Source organism: Ornithodoros turicata, chromosome 10 (assembly GCF_037126465.1).
Source record: "Ornithodoros turicata isolate Travis chromosome 10, ASM3712646v1, whole genome shotgun sequence".
Classification (NCBI taxonomy): domain Eukaryota; kingdom Metazoa; phylum Arthropoda; class Arachnida; order Ixodida; family Argasidae; genus Ornithodoros; species Ornithodoros turicata.
In genome coordinates, this window is record NC_088210.1 from 33,474,293 (window position 1) to 33,489,090 (window position 14,798).

A 14,798-nucleotide genomic window follows, 5' to 3' on the forward strand; every position below is an offset into this window, starting at 1 on the left:
AACTAAACGCAAAACCCGCCAGAGGACGCCACAGACCCGCACCGGTTGCCATGACTACCGTGACGCCCCTCCGGCTGTCGTCTGCAAAAATGGTGCCTGACCGCCCACTGTGCTTCTCTTTCCCGCGCCGCCATTCTCTTTGCTTCGGCGTGCTGGGAACGGTTGGAAATAAATATGCACGCCGGGGAGATCCCGAGGGAAGGGAATGGCTTCCAATCATTCCGTGCTGGACTATCGCTCCCCCACTCGAGTTTCCCTCTCCCCGCGCAGTTGGCTTCCTTCAACGCTGTCAGACTTATTTCTGTTTTTCATTCTTCCGCTCTTTCCCCGGCTAAATGTGGAGATACCCCGTCGATGCTCGTTCGTTCAGCGCAGTTCCTCCCACTTTTTTGACATTCTCTTCCCACCGTCTGCGATTGGCAGTAGATGATGAAGAAAGCACCTTTCGTTGCATGCATAACAACAGCCTCCGAGCACTCTCCTGACCCCCTGGCACCAAAGCCACCCGGAACCCCCACAACAGATCTGGGCATCCCAGCAGGTTACCTGCGAGTCCGGTGTCCCGTACGTTTTTCGGATAGCAGCGTTTCCTCAGCGCCAAAAATTCGAAACACATCTTTCTGAAGTGCAACTACAAAACAAAGACGAACGCGCACAGCCCAAGCCGCAGCCAAGTTCGCTAGGAAATGGCTGGTTGTAAAACCCGGCTCGATATTTTGTTCAACTCGAGAAGTGCGTGACAGCGTTCTGTGTTTTTGTCAACAAGTGGCGTTAGTAACTACAAAGGAGTGCTCATAAATTTTGAGAAGTAATACTTATTACATTTGCATCTGGTTTATTGCACAAAACAGTTTTGATCCTCTGAAAATTGTCGTGTCAGGTTTTGACTGGGCGCCCCCGGAGAAAAAGTTTAAAATGGCGGTGAACTCCTTCCTTTTCTTGTTACTATGTTTGAGTTGCCGAACTTCTGCGTTGTGTCCTTCTATGTGTGAGCGGGAGTTGTGTTAACAACTCAGTGTTTGGAAAGGAATGGATATACGGTAATTATTCCTTTATTTTACGCACATTCATTCGCTTTACAAGAGCGTGTTCCGTCGTAAGGGCCATTCGTGTCGTCTGATTCGGCGCGTGTTTTGTGCATCCCGAAAGTTTGGAGTTTCCTGTCATTTACCTTGAAATTAAGGAATCTTTTTGTTTATATTTGCTTGAAGTTTTCTTCTTTAACGCAGTTGAAAAACTTTCGATTGAACGTTTGTCCACAATGCAACGCAACGTGCATTTTTGCTCGATACTATATACTGTGTCAATCTTATTCGTCGATGCTTTTTCCCGTCATTGTCTTTGGGAAGACTTCTTCAAAGGGACCTAAGTACTTCTACACCGCGCGGGTTTTCTTGGACATTTGTTTTGTTGTTATCGTGTGAGTTATCGTGCTGTGTGTGCCCTTACCCCAAATTATTTATTGATTCAACGTACCCCAAGCGTTCCTGAGCACATTGTATAGGGAGTGGGGTGGACGACGTAAAAATGCACACGTATAAAATTACAATGCACATGCACATTGTACAAAAACACACAAATGTGTGCAGGAATTTATTGGTGATTTACATGCCATCAGATATGGACTTGTGAAGTGTTTGGCAGTCCGTTGTTACAGCCAACTCTGAGGGAGACCATTTCGGTGAACAGCAGTCTTACAGAAGAAAGATTTCGGAAATGCATTCATTGTGACATTCACAATGGCTAACCTTGAACTGGTGGTCAAATCAGAGAAAGATTGCGGAAGAGCATATAATCAAGAGTAATATCTGAACTAACAAATTCCGACAACCCCCCTTCCTGATGCTTATGATGTTTGAAACTGGTGTGCACGTAAACACTCTCACTTATCGGTACTTTGCATGTACATCATGCTCACATGCATTGATACTCATGCATGTGCATGCTCATGGTGGACATTTTTGTAATGACCGTGAATATGTGATTATTGCTTTCTTCGTCAGACCATGCGTTAGTTCCTTTGCTTAGGCAAACTACCAGTGTGTCATTATCGTCATATTGATATTTTTCTCCTGATATCATGTCTCGAACATTTATTGAAACGACAAAAAAGTACAAAAGGATGAAGCGTCTCGGAAAATTTTTAATGAATGGCGAGGTTTCGTGTAGATTCTGCACCTGTGGAAGTGTAGACTCTGCACAGAAACACATCATTCATTAAAATCGTTTTCAGGTGCTTCATTCTTTCTACTTTTTGTCGTTACAATACCTCCCACTGCTGGATTGAGCAGCAGTTTGTGTTCAACACTTCACTTGTGTCGAATGCTTGTATCTAAAAGGGGGGTATTGGTTCTCACTTATTTGGACATTGTATTTGTTTCTTGAGGGGGACATCCCCATGAATGTTAGTTTGAAATCGTGGGATTCAAATAGTGACTGATGTATTTAATCGCAGAATATGTAAAACAAAAAGGGGGCAAAGTTTCTGGGAAGATCCCGTGTATTGTTTGTACAAGTTCTTTCGCACTTGAGCAGGACGTCATGTTTCCTACTAAAGTATCATTTGACTGAATTATCATGATGCTAATCAGTGTGATGATATTGGACATGCGTCATGTTTGTGTTGCACATCATTGTGCATACGTTCCGTTCGCTATTCCAGATTAGAGCACAGCAATGGTGTTTGGACGTCCATCGGACCATGGTGGCAGAATACAAAATTTGACTAATGGTGCTATATCACTCAGATCAACTAGAACACGGATTAAAAACTTTGTAAAAACAATGTTGGTGAATTTTGCATAGCTCTGTCCCTGTTTCGCCTGTCTTTTGCCCCCAGCTGTAAATTGTGCCGTGACTTCAGATACTAAGTACCCCTAATTTGTCTCTTTACTGGTTGAATTTTTATTACTGTGGCTGCCAATCGAATCACATTGTTAGTCATTAGAGGCACACGACTCACATGGTGTGTTCAGAGTATTATTTAAATTAACAAAACCACCATTGTGGTGCTGTTTGTATGAAAATGCTACCCAGAAGTGATATTTGTCTTTGGAAACATTTGGAGATGGCAGCCATTTCGAAAGCTTAGAAAAGATACTGTGGCTTCACAACAATGGACTTTCCTTTGAATGATGATACGTGATTAGATTTCTTGGATCATGCGATCATGCTTGGGCTGTCTGGCATGTACACGTACAGACATGCATGCATGCTATGTATTCAGCAGCGATGAGTAATGTTAGATTTCTGTTCCTGGTGCAGTACTTCGTAGCTTTGGTAGCTTTGTCAACAAAACTGTCTTCTTGAAGAAGCTTTGCAGTCGTCGTGTGAGTGCATGCGCATCTAATGAACGATTTATAGATTTATTAATAACTGGTGACTATACGTGACGATGACAGCTTCGTAGTGGTCAGTCCTTGCAGTGATTCTGTCCACCGTTCGGGGCTTATGTGATAGTGTCGTCCATGTTCGTAGTCTGCCTCGGCTAATTCTCATAGTCCACCAGAGGGTTCTTTGACTTGCAATGAAATCTCACTACAGCTCATTGCGCATGCAGTGAGAAGACGTGACAACCTCTTTTTCAGTGTTATTTCTGGAATGCATCTACTTAGATGCTAAATAAAATTTGGGACACCAATGTAACGCATGAACTCTTGGCACGGAAATTAGGAACATGAAACACATGCGTGCATGCGGAACGGAATGTGCACGGAACGGTGTTGTGTCTCCCGCCTTCTCTTTCCACCGACTGTGCTAATCAAGTCCCGAAATCAACAAAATTAATTCACATAGAAAAATTGCTTTGAACATACTGTTTACCAAAGTGTGAAAATTATCCATGTGCAATCCGTGCAAGTTTATGGCGCATTAAAGTAGCATAATCTATAAAGGCTTAAATGCAGATTGCATTGAGATATCCCGAACTACCTATTGCTGTATTCTTCTGTTTCGTCACATTGCAAAGGCAGAGCAGACACTGGGATAATATCAACTGGAATATTCCTAGTGAGCCCTGCTGCCTGAAAGACCCGAACGGCACAGCGTGTCGTTGTTACTAGTGAGAATACACCTGTAGATTTGTTACTTTTCCTTGCAGTTACTTTTCTTATGTTTGTTAGAGGTTTGTTCATTTCTTGCAGGTACTATCAGTTAACAAACCACAATGTAAGCTTTTGGGGAAATTGTTGGATACATTGAACTGGTACCTTAAGTAATAACACCTACTACATGGTTTCTGTGAACTTTGTACACCCGTTTTGTATGTTTGTACACAAGTGTTTTTCCTTGGGGGGGAACTTCAACCAGTGGTGGTCATACATCTTACACCTTGTTCTTGTATGAGCATTACTTGTTGGGTTACCTCACCAAAGCAGGCAATAATAATAAGTCAAGTGGTAAGCTTGCATGCGTGACGACTAAAAAAAAAAACTTTTTTTTTTTTTTACGGCTATGTTATATAAAACTTAGTCATCTTGGGTGTTGGAAGCTTGACACTGTTTCTCTCAGTCTCTGTGCCTGCCTCTGCTTTGTTAATTTCCGTCGCGCACTAGAATGCTAAACAAGTTCATTATTGCGCCCATGAGCAAGGAAAGGTAACGGAATCTTTTTTGTTTCTGTTACTGCCTCTGTTACTGGCCCATGTTTGTTTTAGTTTGTTACCACCATTGATGTTTTTCGTTTCCGTGACGTTTCAGTTTTCGGTACCCACCAAGCCCCTTGTTTTTTCTTCTTCTTTAGTAAGCTTTGAGATTGTGACAAAACGTAATGCCTCTACATATATATTGTGAAATCTGTTTTGAGGACTTTTAGGGATATGTGCGCACAACAAACTTTTTTTTTCTTTTAATGCATACATACCTGGTTTCTTTGAACTGCTCATATGACAATGGTTTTTACGAATGTTACTCATGTTTGCAACTTGCAAGTCACCATAAGAATTATGCTTCTTCTATTTACTATGTACCATTTCCTTATATGCTCCAGTTCGATAGTTTATTTTAGTTTTAGTTCCTCAGTTAATTTTAGTTCGGTCTGCCTTGGTGGACAGTGTCTTGGAATACAGCCGTACAGTCGCGGGGCTGTATTACTTGCAGTAATGCTCCTGGAAAGATTTTTCCTAAACCTGAATCCAGCTTTATACCATAAATTTATCTAGAGGGTTGCAATAATTCGGGTCCTAAATTATTTTCGTTTCCATTTCAGGTATTCCTAGTGTGTGATATACTTTTCTGTTTCTGTTATCGTTACCTGCTATATTTCCGTCATAATATTGTTTCAATGTCTGTTACCTTTCCTTGCCCAAGAGTAATTAGTTGCAGCTGAGGCCAAGGAAACATAGTAAGGCGGTCACACCACTTAGGCCTTACAATGGCTAGTTACATATTTTGATTAAAGCCACACTGCTGGTGCCTTTGATCACCTACTGACGTTTAGTTTACATGTACCCGAAAGCTTGTGTTACAAAATGTTATGGGAAATTTTCTTACGTGAAACTTCTTCATGTGCTATATCCAGCACTGCTAAATGAGAGTGCTAGACATATCTTACTGTTGGTTTGCTTGGATTGATTTTCTTCGGTTTTCAGTGTTGGACACTCATTAGCTATTAAGTAGCAAATCATTCTTTGCAGCTGTGTTGCTTTATACTATGAAAGGGTGTTGCATTAATCGCTTCGCGTTACATTACATTATGTGTGTAATGTAATGATGCTGTTACATAACTTTTGCTTTAATCTCTTGATGTGCACATCAATTATGCTTGCTTTTCTACTCATTACTGGAAGCTAATTTGTTCACAAACTGACTCATTCAATTTTCTGTAATCAATGTGCTACAAAAAGGATTGTGCAAGAAGGCATTGCAAAAGCTAAGTCGATGGCAACCCTGGGATAATGGTCTTAATTTTGTTTTCTCTGTGGTCTGTTGAAACGCTCTTGATGACTTCGTGATTAAGGGCAAGAAAGCAACGTAATAGTGAAGGCGTGATATTAGAGACATTTTTGCTGATAACGCTAATGGGAATGAGATGTTGATGCGGAATCCGTAGAGTTATAGGCTAATCATGGCCCTTCAGGGCCTGGTGGCGCCACGTACCTGGTACATAGCAGGGTTCGAACTGCCAACCTCTCGGGATAAGGATGAATCAGAATCTCGTTGTTCATCAGCACGACAATGATCGGGGGATTGGGGTCGTGATCAGGATTGCGGTCATCGCTAGAATGGCTGGGAAGGACTGTTTTTCCTTGGCTGTGGGAGCGCTAGTTGCGCTACATTTGGACTTTTTTTACGAAACAATGCTCGCTACTTTCTGCGCGCTAACGGTTTGCTCGGGTCTAGACGCGGAACAAAAAGATCATGAGCAAGAGCGGCGTTTTTGGCTCGTGAACGGTGTCTGCATTTTTCCTGCTTATGCTACCGTAACACTCGTTAATTTTGCCGCTCAATTATGAAGCTTGTTACAGCAGCACTTCCTTGTACGTCCGCTATTGTTATAGCCGACAAAGCTGAGTCTCGAGCGCTTCAATCCGTGCCGGAACATTTTCTTGTTAATTCATAATGTGCGTCTGTGGAATGGCGCCAGAGGACGGCGTATATTGCGCATTTTGAAGCGGATCGTACGCGTTCTGTGAGAGCGTTAGCAGAATTCATGTCTGTCGTCTGCTTCTGATAGTGTTGTGGGAACTGCCGAAAGATGCCGTATTTTCTGTTTGCAGACGACTGTATTGACGGCATTACTGTATTTCCGCTTTTATTTCAATGTCGTCCGCTATGCTGCACGCGTTCCCAGAATGTCCCGTGACTTCTGCATTGAATGTCGTTTGCCGACCACATTTGGCAGGGGTGTCGTCTGCTATCCTTCGCGCTCTGCCGGCATATCTCCGACGAAAATGCAAATCTCGGTTAACGCATCCTGAGTTTGAAATGAAGCATCGCACGTTTTCTCGTGTGAAGCGATGTGAAGTCGGATAAGACGGGAGACCTCCCTTCATGTACGAACAAAAAAGGACGTTTTCTGCAGACGCTATCTGTGTTGCCGTTAAGAGCCATCCTGGCGAGGATGACTACAAAATCCAAGCTGGAAACTCGTAGATACATCAGCATGCATTGGGCGGATAATGGCCTTCCTCGTCGGCTTATCGAAGACGGGCCGGGGAGGAAAGGGCGATGGCAACGGGGTTTTTCGCGGCGGAAGCCACCGCTGGATGGGTTCGGCGTTGGCGAGCCTCAACAACTTTTTTGCTCGTTCGCTTCCCCGTTAATGCGTGGAAAATCAGCGGGGAAGATGAAACGAGGTCTCAAAATGGGTTGCTTTTCAAAGATGCTAGATAACCTTGTGATGGTTCCGTAATTAACTGAACGCAGTTTTTTCGTTAAAACCGCTGAAGGAACGTAGTGGGTGTAGCATGCAGCCGCGCTATCTGAACACAAAAGTTTGTATGCGCAGCAATATTAGTGAAATAAAGTTAAAATCCGGGCGGGCTTTTAATATTCGTGAGTTTTAGTGTATCGTACCCTGTCGCGTACGTAAGGAATAGCGTTGACGGACCTGCGCACGCGCAATACCTAGAGGGCTTCGCGCAGTGCGCCGAACCACCACTCTATCCCTTGCGTACGCAAAGGCGATAGCGTTGTGGTTAGTTTTCTTGTGTGTGTGTGTTTTTGGAGTAATTTGTGCGGCACCTGGACTAAAATTTTGGCATCTGGATTATTTGATATGGTACACAGGTTAAAAGTTTTGCTGTTGAATTAAGATTAAGCGGGAAAACCTGTATATGATGTTTCACTTGTTGCTCGTGTTGCCCCTTTTGCCCGTTGGCTTACCCGGTGTGGGTACAGATGTTGCATCTCGTTCCTAATTGTACAACCAAAACTGCTTCCTCGTTCGTGAATGCAAGATGGATAGTGCATTTCTGTGTCGCTCAAAGTGACTTTTATTGAAATGGCGCCTCAGTCGAATTGAATGCCCGCTCTAAAACCCTGCACTAAACACGGATGTAGGCAAATGCAGAATTATTTAACGTGTAGGCAAATGCATGGATAAACCGCGCATAAAATATATTCTCATCTCGAAACTTCGGATGGACTTTCTACGATCTTTCGGTGGAGGTGAGAAGGAAAGTCCCTGTTGCGTCCCCAGGTGGCGCTGTAAGATTTATTCGCTGACGTCACACTTCTAGAGGGCACTGCGTGGGTTTGACAAAGCGCGACCGTCCCAACGATGAGGTGTCCCAGGAAGTTCCACTCAATAGTACTCGTATCTTTGTAGTATCGCCATACTAATACCAACGCTGTTCCAAACGTCTTTATCGTGACTTTTTACGTACCACCCACGCTGAGACTGGGAGAGGACGCGGGTTCGAGTCCCATCACCGACTGTACTGTCTGAACTTTCCAAACGAATGTCGGCACAGCCCCCCCACCCCCCACCCGTGAAGTTTGCCCAGTAGGCATAGTAACCCACCTGCCCCCCACTCCCTCCTGCTGTCCTCTCTCCATGTGCCTACGACTTTACGCCGCTTATAGCCGCAGTTGCTTCGCGGCGCTAACACGGAGTTTAAAATATATAGTAGTACCACGAACGAACTCGCGGTGTGACCCAATGTGTAGGATACGGGTTGGGACAAAAGTTCACGGAACACGCGAGCGGCGTACTTTTTCTATACGGTGCGACACCCTAGCGGCCGCCGGAAGCGGGCGAGTTCACTGTTTCAGAGGGGTGGAAGGGTGCCCTGGTGGCGACACGCAGTGGTGGCTTCTAATTTCCCAGGCGCGCCTAAGCGGCACCGGAACTACAGCTGTGTGTCGCTAACAGCACACCCTTCCAACCCTCCGAAACAGTGAACCCGCCCGCTTCCGCACAGCCGCTAGGGTGTCGCACCGAAGCAAAAGTACGCCGCACGCGTGTTCCGGTCCCAACCTGCACAAATTGAATTTGAATTTTGAATTTATTCAAGATATGCGAATGTAAATTACACTGGCTATGTACAACGGATGGCCTAAAAGCAGCAAGACTGCTGCTTGAAATCATGTCTTTGTGTGTACTTTTCAAGACAAATTTGTCCTCTTACCAAAAAAAAAAAGAAAAAGGTGCCGGCACACAGGGATCACGAAAAAAAAAAAAAAAAAAAGGCAGTCGTAGCACTATCGCACGTGAGTTTAGAGCCTTGATTACATTATCTGAGCCTTCTACAAAGTTAGTGGGCAAATGAGATTTTTGTCTCTGCTGCTATAGGCTATGGGTATGTATGAGCACACCTCGGGTATATAACTATGGATTCTCTGCACGCTCTACGAATATTTCCATGAATAATGGACTAGTCGCACGACGCTAGAAGGGAGCAGCTCGTTGAAATTGGACAGGAGAGACAAGCCCGGAGGCAGAAGAAAACGGGTTGCCAATTTTGTTCGGTGTCAGTTTCACATATCGATCGATCGGTTTATTGATTGATTGACTGACAATCCGAGATTTTTCGTCTCGAAACAACCCTCGCAATGAGTTGCGGCACGGTGACCACGGTTTGATTTGCTCGCCTGAAATTGCCTTAACCGTGCATTTAAAGACAGTATGGAATGCAACTGAACCTTCATGGCGTAACCATTCTCCCGAAGTTTCCGATATTTTTGGCCGTGCACCTTTAATGATGTCTTGGAGCCTTTTCTCCGTGACGTCAGGCTGACGGGTCACAAGGCCCTCTTGCGTTCATTTCACGAAACGCGGCAGCGTGCCACATATGCCTCTGCGGGGCTTGTCACGCGTGCTGAGGAATTTCGGTCTTTTGTTTTGAAGATTGAATGATGTGTTCGTCAAAGTTTCTACAACGTTTATTCTCAACACTTCGCGTGATTTGTATCGAATTTCGAATTATGTCAAACTGGTACCTGACGAGGCGTGGCCCTCCGAGTAAGCTTGTGCAAAATAAATGTGGAAATCTGCAACTATATCCGTGTATTCACACGAGCGACATCCTCCCGGAATATTCTAGTGGAAGAAAAAGCAAAAACACTGCTTACAGTGACGAGGTTCCGTTCCGTGTTATGTTGAGCATTCACGCGGTGCAGAATATCAGGCGAGCCGTACTGCGCATTTAGCAGACGACACTTAGCAGACGACACCGTCAGCGTGTTTTCCTGTCGTCTGCTACGGAATATCTTGTGCCTTACTGCGCATTTAGCAGACGACGCCGTCAGCGTGTTTTCCTGTCGTCTGCTACGGAATACCTTGTGGCTGTGTAGTGTAGTAGGATGTTCCCCACGGTTAGCAGTGTATACGTGAGGACACGACGTTGGGCGCTCGCGCTCACGTGACCGCAGAAAGCTATGACGCTTTTCGCATCTTCCGCTTCTCGGGGAATGTCGCTCACGGTATTTCGAGTGCTTTTGACGGAAGAAAAGTGCCATGAGGACGTGTTTTAGGAAAAAAGAATGCGCATATGTACCTCCTTTGAAAAACGCGGCGCACGACTAAAGCCTTCTTTTGGAGCCTGTTGGTCACTGACTCAGTGCGCCTTTAAACATGCTAGAAAAGCGTTTGACAACACACCTGCGAGTGCAACTGGCAAGCATTAGTCCACGCCGGTGTCTTGTGCGTGTATGTCTGTCTGTGTGTGTGGGGGGGGGGCGCTGTCAGGTTTTGAAGCGCTGTTAAAGGGGGTTAGTGTAGCAAGCGGCCTGTGGTATACAGTCCTGAATGACGCTGCACCACTTGTTAGCAAAACATCAGCGGTTGACAGTAACGTTTAAAAAAGTGAAAAAAAGAAACTTCCCGCTCATGTTCGGTTGGAAAGCTCGCATGTAGTAGAATAAAACCGCGCGGCCAAATTTACGACACGTAATTACGGACGACGTCAAGCTCTATGAATAATCTTCATGCTTGGCATGACAACGTCAGGACGCTTGCACGGGTGGAAGAGGCTGGCGTCGAGGCTATACGTAAAAAGAAACGAAAAAAGAAAAAAAAAAGTATGAGGGATAAGGGTGTGGGGAAGAGGGTGGTTTCAGCTTCCCAATTATTTTCGGCGGTGATCCTATCCCGTATCCCAGCTCCGTATTAGAAGCGCCGAAGTAATCTCAAACGCAGCGCAGCGCTCGTTGCGGTGGTCGGTTGCCATGGCGTGTTTACTCCGTATAGAGTAGATGGGGGAACGGAAGAGGAGTGGTTCTGGTTTCGGTATTAGGTTTGCGAACTTGAGAGGTAGGAGGAGGTTATTTTCCTGCCAGTTTCTCTCTCTCTCTCTCTTTCTTTCTTCTTGTGGAGAGTAGGCTGAAGTTGTCAGTTAACGAAGAGGCAGTCTATTTTGTTTGTTTATTTTGGGATCCGACAAAGTTTGTCCTATTTTCGCGCGTCTTGGCCGCTGCGAAACACCGGGTTTTTACGTCACGGAAACGAAATGGTTCTCTCAAGGTTCCCATTGGTCCTTGGAACCCTTCAATACCACGGAGTTTGAAAATGCCGATTTTGAGATCTGGAAAACCCCGGAATTTTACGATGAAAGATGAAAGTCACTGAAAAGGTTAGCCAGCTGTAGGGATCGAACCCACATCTTCTGGATTGCCGGTCCAGGGCTCTACCAATTGAGCTAAGCTAACACGCCTCTCCAGCGACTTTCGGGGTGCGTCATCTGAAGGGACGACAAACCAGCCACTCACTCTCACTCACCCTCCTTTCTCTCTTACATTTTTGCTCACTCATACACACATTCATACGACGGAAATCGACGCAAGCGGCACCTGTTGAACAAGAGATAAACTGATGTTCTGAGGCTGGAACAACATAGAAGGGACAGATACAAACAAAGCCTCAAATTGCCTAAGAAATCAACGATGAAAGATGAAAGTCACTGAAAAGGTTAGCCAGCTGTAGGGATCGAACCCACATCTTCTGGATTGGGTTCGATCCCTACAGCTGGCTAACCTTTTCAGTGACTTTCATCTTTCATCGTTGATTTCTTAGGCAATTTGAGGCTTTGTTTGTATCTGTCCCTTCTATGTTGTTCCAGCCTCAGAACATCAGTTTATCTCCGGAATTTTCCACAGTCATTGAAAACCCGCGATTTTGCACGAAGGGAAAATTTCCTCAGGACGCGAGCCGCGGATATTTCGAACTGTGACTGTCCTTCTACTGGGAGCAGTCTCTGTTCGAAATATCGGCGGCTCGCGTCCTGAGGCAATTCCTTTCATACTTCCTTAGCGGTTCGCTGCATATCTACCAGTCTCGATTTTGCATGTTTTCCTTATTCTCGCAAATTCTAAATTCTAAAACTCGCAAAATTCCGCTGATCGGGAGTCAGAACTGTAGCTTCGAAACCACAGGTGTTGGCACTCAATGAATACATAGGAATGAGTAACGGAAACCACAAGTTTGTTTCACATCAATCGCTATTGTGCAGTCTCCACGGATTCTCTCGTGTGGTTCCTGTAGCTTGTAAATATTTTTGTAAAATATTGAAGTCATGGTCATAAACTCTGTTTTACAACCCAAGCGAAACGACGGCTGAGCCTTAAAGGTCCTTGCAAGATCATCCCCCGCATTTTTTGTTCAAAAATTCAGTGGGAACCATGTACGGACTATGTGTGGGAGGCTGCAAAGAGATGTGATTTACACGGTGTATGTTGGACGTTTTTCTTTATAGACGAGGACGGAAAAAGTCAGGAAGGAGGACTTCCTGGAAATAGTTTTACGCGGCTTTTTTGCTTATGCCTGTGAAGGCACAAGAGTGCTTTCCTACAAATATACCTCGAAGACCTATGCATATTAAGCTGCTGTATCAAAATCCACCTTATTTTCGGCGCTAAGGTTGCGCTATCAGCAAGCAGGTCGACACGAGAAAACATTCGGGATTACTGCTGCTTATAATGTTTTATTCCATTGAGCAGTTTGGGATCGATTGTCGGGTATCCTATAGCCTTCGCAGCATAGACAGGTTACGTGCAGCAGGCATTTCCTGCTCAAGGTGTTGTCTTGACGTATGTTGCGCCGACCCTACAGTGGCATCCCTCCTGATGGATTACCAGCTTCCCTTCTGAGGGAAAAAAAAGGAAATAAGTTGGTGGGGTTATCTCTCTCTCTATCTTGGAATCACATCGAGGTTGTAGACATGTAGGAGGGTAATATATGCTACTTGATCTATCTCTCCGTGCTTCGACTGTATCGTGGGCATAATCGATACCCTCCTAAAAAAAAGCTCTGGGATCGGGTCTGTATATAGTCAGCCTAACAGCGCTGCGGGCGAATCGTTTTTTTTTTAGCGACTTTTGACCGACGTAAGGCAACGCACACTTGTTTGAAACGTGCCAGCGTCGTCGTGAGCTCTGCTTGCGAGAAACCCCACCAAAAAAATGGCCTTTTTTTTTCAACGTGTCGAATTTGATGACCTCTCCAACCAACCGCTCTGCCCTTCATCGCGCGTCATTTCTTTCATGTCATTAGATGTCCGTCCTTTTTTTTTTTTTTTTTTTTCAATTTAACTACAGTTACCGTGTATTCGTATGAGCGACATTACCCCAGGAGCATTAGACGCGAAAAGCTTCACGTCTTTCTGCTAACACGTGAGCGTGAGCGCTCAACGTCGTGTTTTCGCGTACACTCCTTACCCATGGAGAATATCCTGCTACACAGCCACAAGGTATTCCGTAGCAGACGACAGGTAAACACGCTGACGGTGTCGTCTGCTAAATGCGCAGTACGCCACAAGATATTCTGTAGCAGACGACAGGAAAACACGCTGACGGTGTCGTCTGCTAAACGCGCAGTACGCCACTCCGATATTCCGCACCGTGTGAATGCTCAACATAACACGGGACGGAAGTTCGGCTCTGTGAGCAGTGTTTTCGCTTTTTCTTCCACTAGAATATTCTGTGAAGTTGTCGCTCGCGTGAACACACGGTTAGAAACACCGTCCTGATGGAGGAACGAGGCGAGAAGAAAAGTGAGAAGAGAATGTAGAATAGTCAAACGGAAACAACCACACACTACAAGCTCCGACCAGCCAAAGAATGTTTATTTTACACACAGTCATGGCGTTAATTATCGGGGCCATATCAGTGTGAGAGTAGCAGATACACTAATGTGCTGTATACCTTGTGACCACAAGGGTCAGCAGAACGTGCAGCGAGACGGTGCACGTTTGCAAGCACTGAAGTTATGCCATTCTTGCTAGAAAGTTGTTAACAGTTTCACCCGGGAGTTAGCAACCTCGACTATGTTGACACAAGTCCACGAGAGACGAAAACGCTGTCTCACCCGTCATCAGCAACTGTCTTTCGAGGAGTTGTATTGTCGTCAAGCAGGATAACTATCTATGGAGGTCTGTATTGCAATTACAGAATGTTAGCGTTGGCCATGTTATGACATAAAGTATGGCTTAAAGGGTGTCTTGAGTGTTACGTGAGGTCTGTCATTCAATCGTTTTGGTTGATGTGAGCCTGTCGTCTGTGGTTGCTATCTCCGTGTGTGCCCAAGCTCATGCTTCCCCCTCGTGGACGCATCCGACAAATATTCTATTGGCACGCTGCGATATACTGTACCACATCCCGTGGCGCGTGATCCCTCGCCCTGTTTGTTCGGGGTTTGAATTCACTTCTTTCCTCCTCCTCCTCTTCTTCTCTCGCTCTTATTTTCCCTCTCTCTCACGGCTCTGAAGGAGGCGGCGATCGATTCGGAGAACGCGCAGAAAAAGGGGGGGGGTGGGAGGGGGAGAGCCCGGAGGGTATAAAGTACGCCCGCATGCACGTGAACCGTATACTATCTGGATCTCGTGGAGGTCGTGCCTGCGGCTGACGTTGGTTAACGTTGGCTGG

General features: G+C 45.3%; 1 protein-coding gene across 7 annotated transcripts in view; it reads left to right on the forward strand.

The window, feature by feature from the left end:
- The window catches only part of LOC135369968 (polyhomeotic-like protein 3), a 124,390-nt gene that overhangs the window by 1,104 nt on the left and 108,488 nt on the right, over positions 1-14,798 (forward strand). Inside the window, exon 1 of one of the 7 annotated variants that reach the window (XM_064603591.1) lies at positions 899-1,040. The exons of the other annotated variants lie outside the window; for them this stretch is intronic. The gene's annotated coding sequence lies outside the window, so the exon portion shown is untranslated. Of the gene's footprint in view, positions 1-898; positions 1,041-14,798 lie in introns of those variants that run through there. 7 annotated transcript variants of the gene reach the window in all.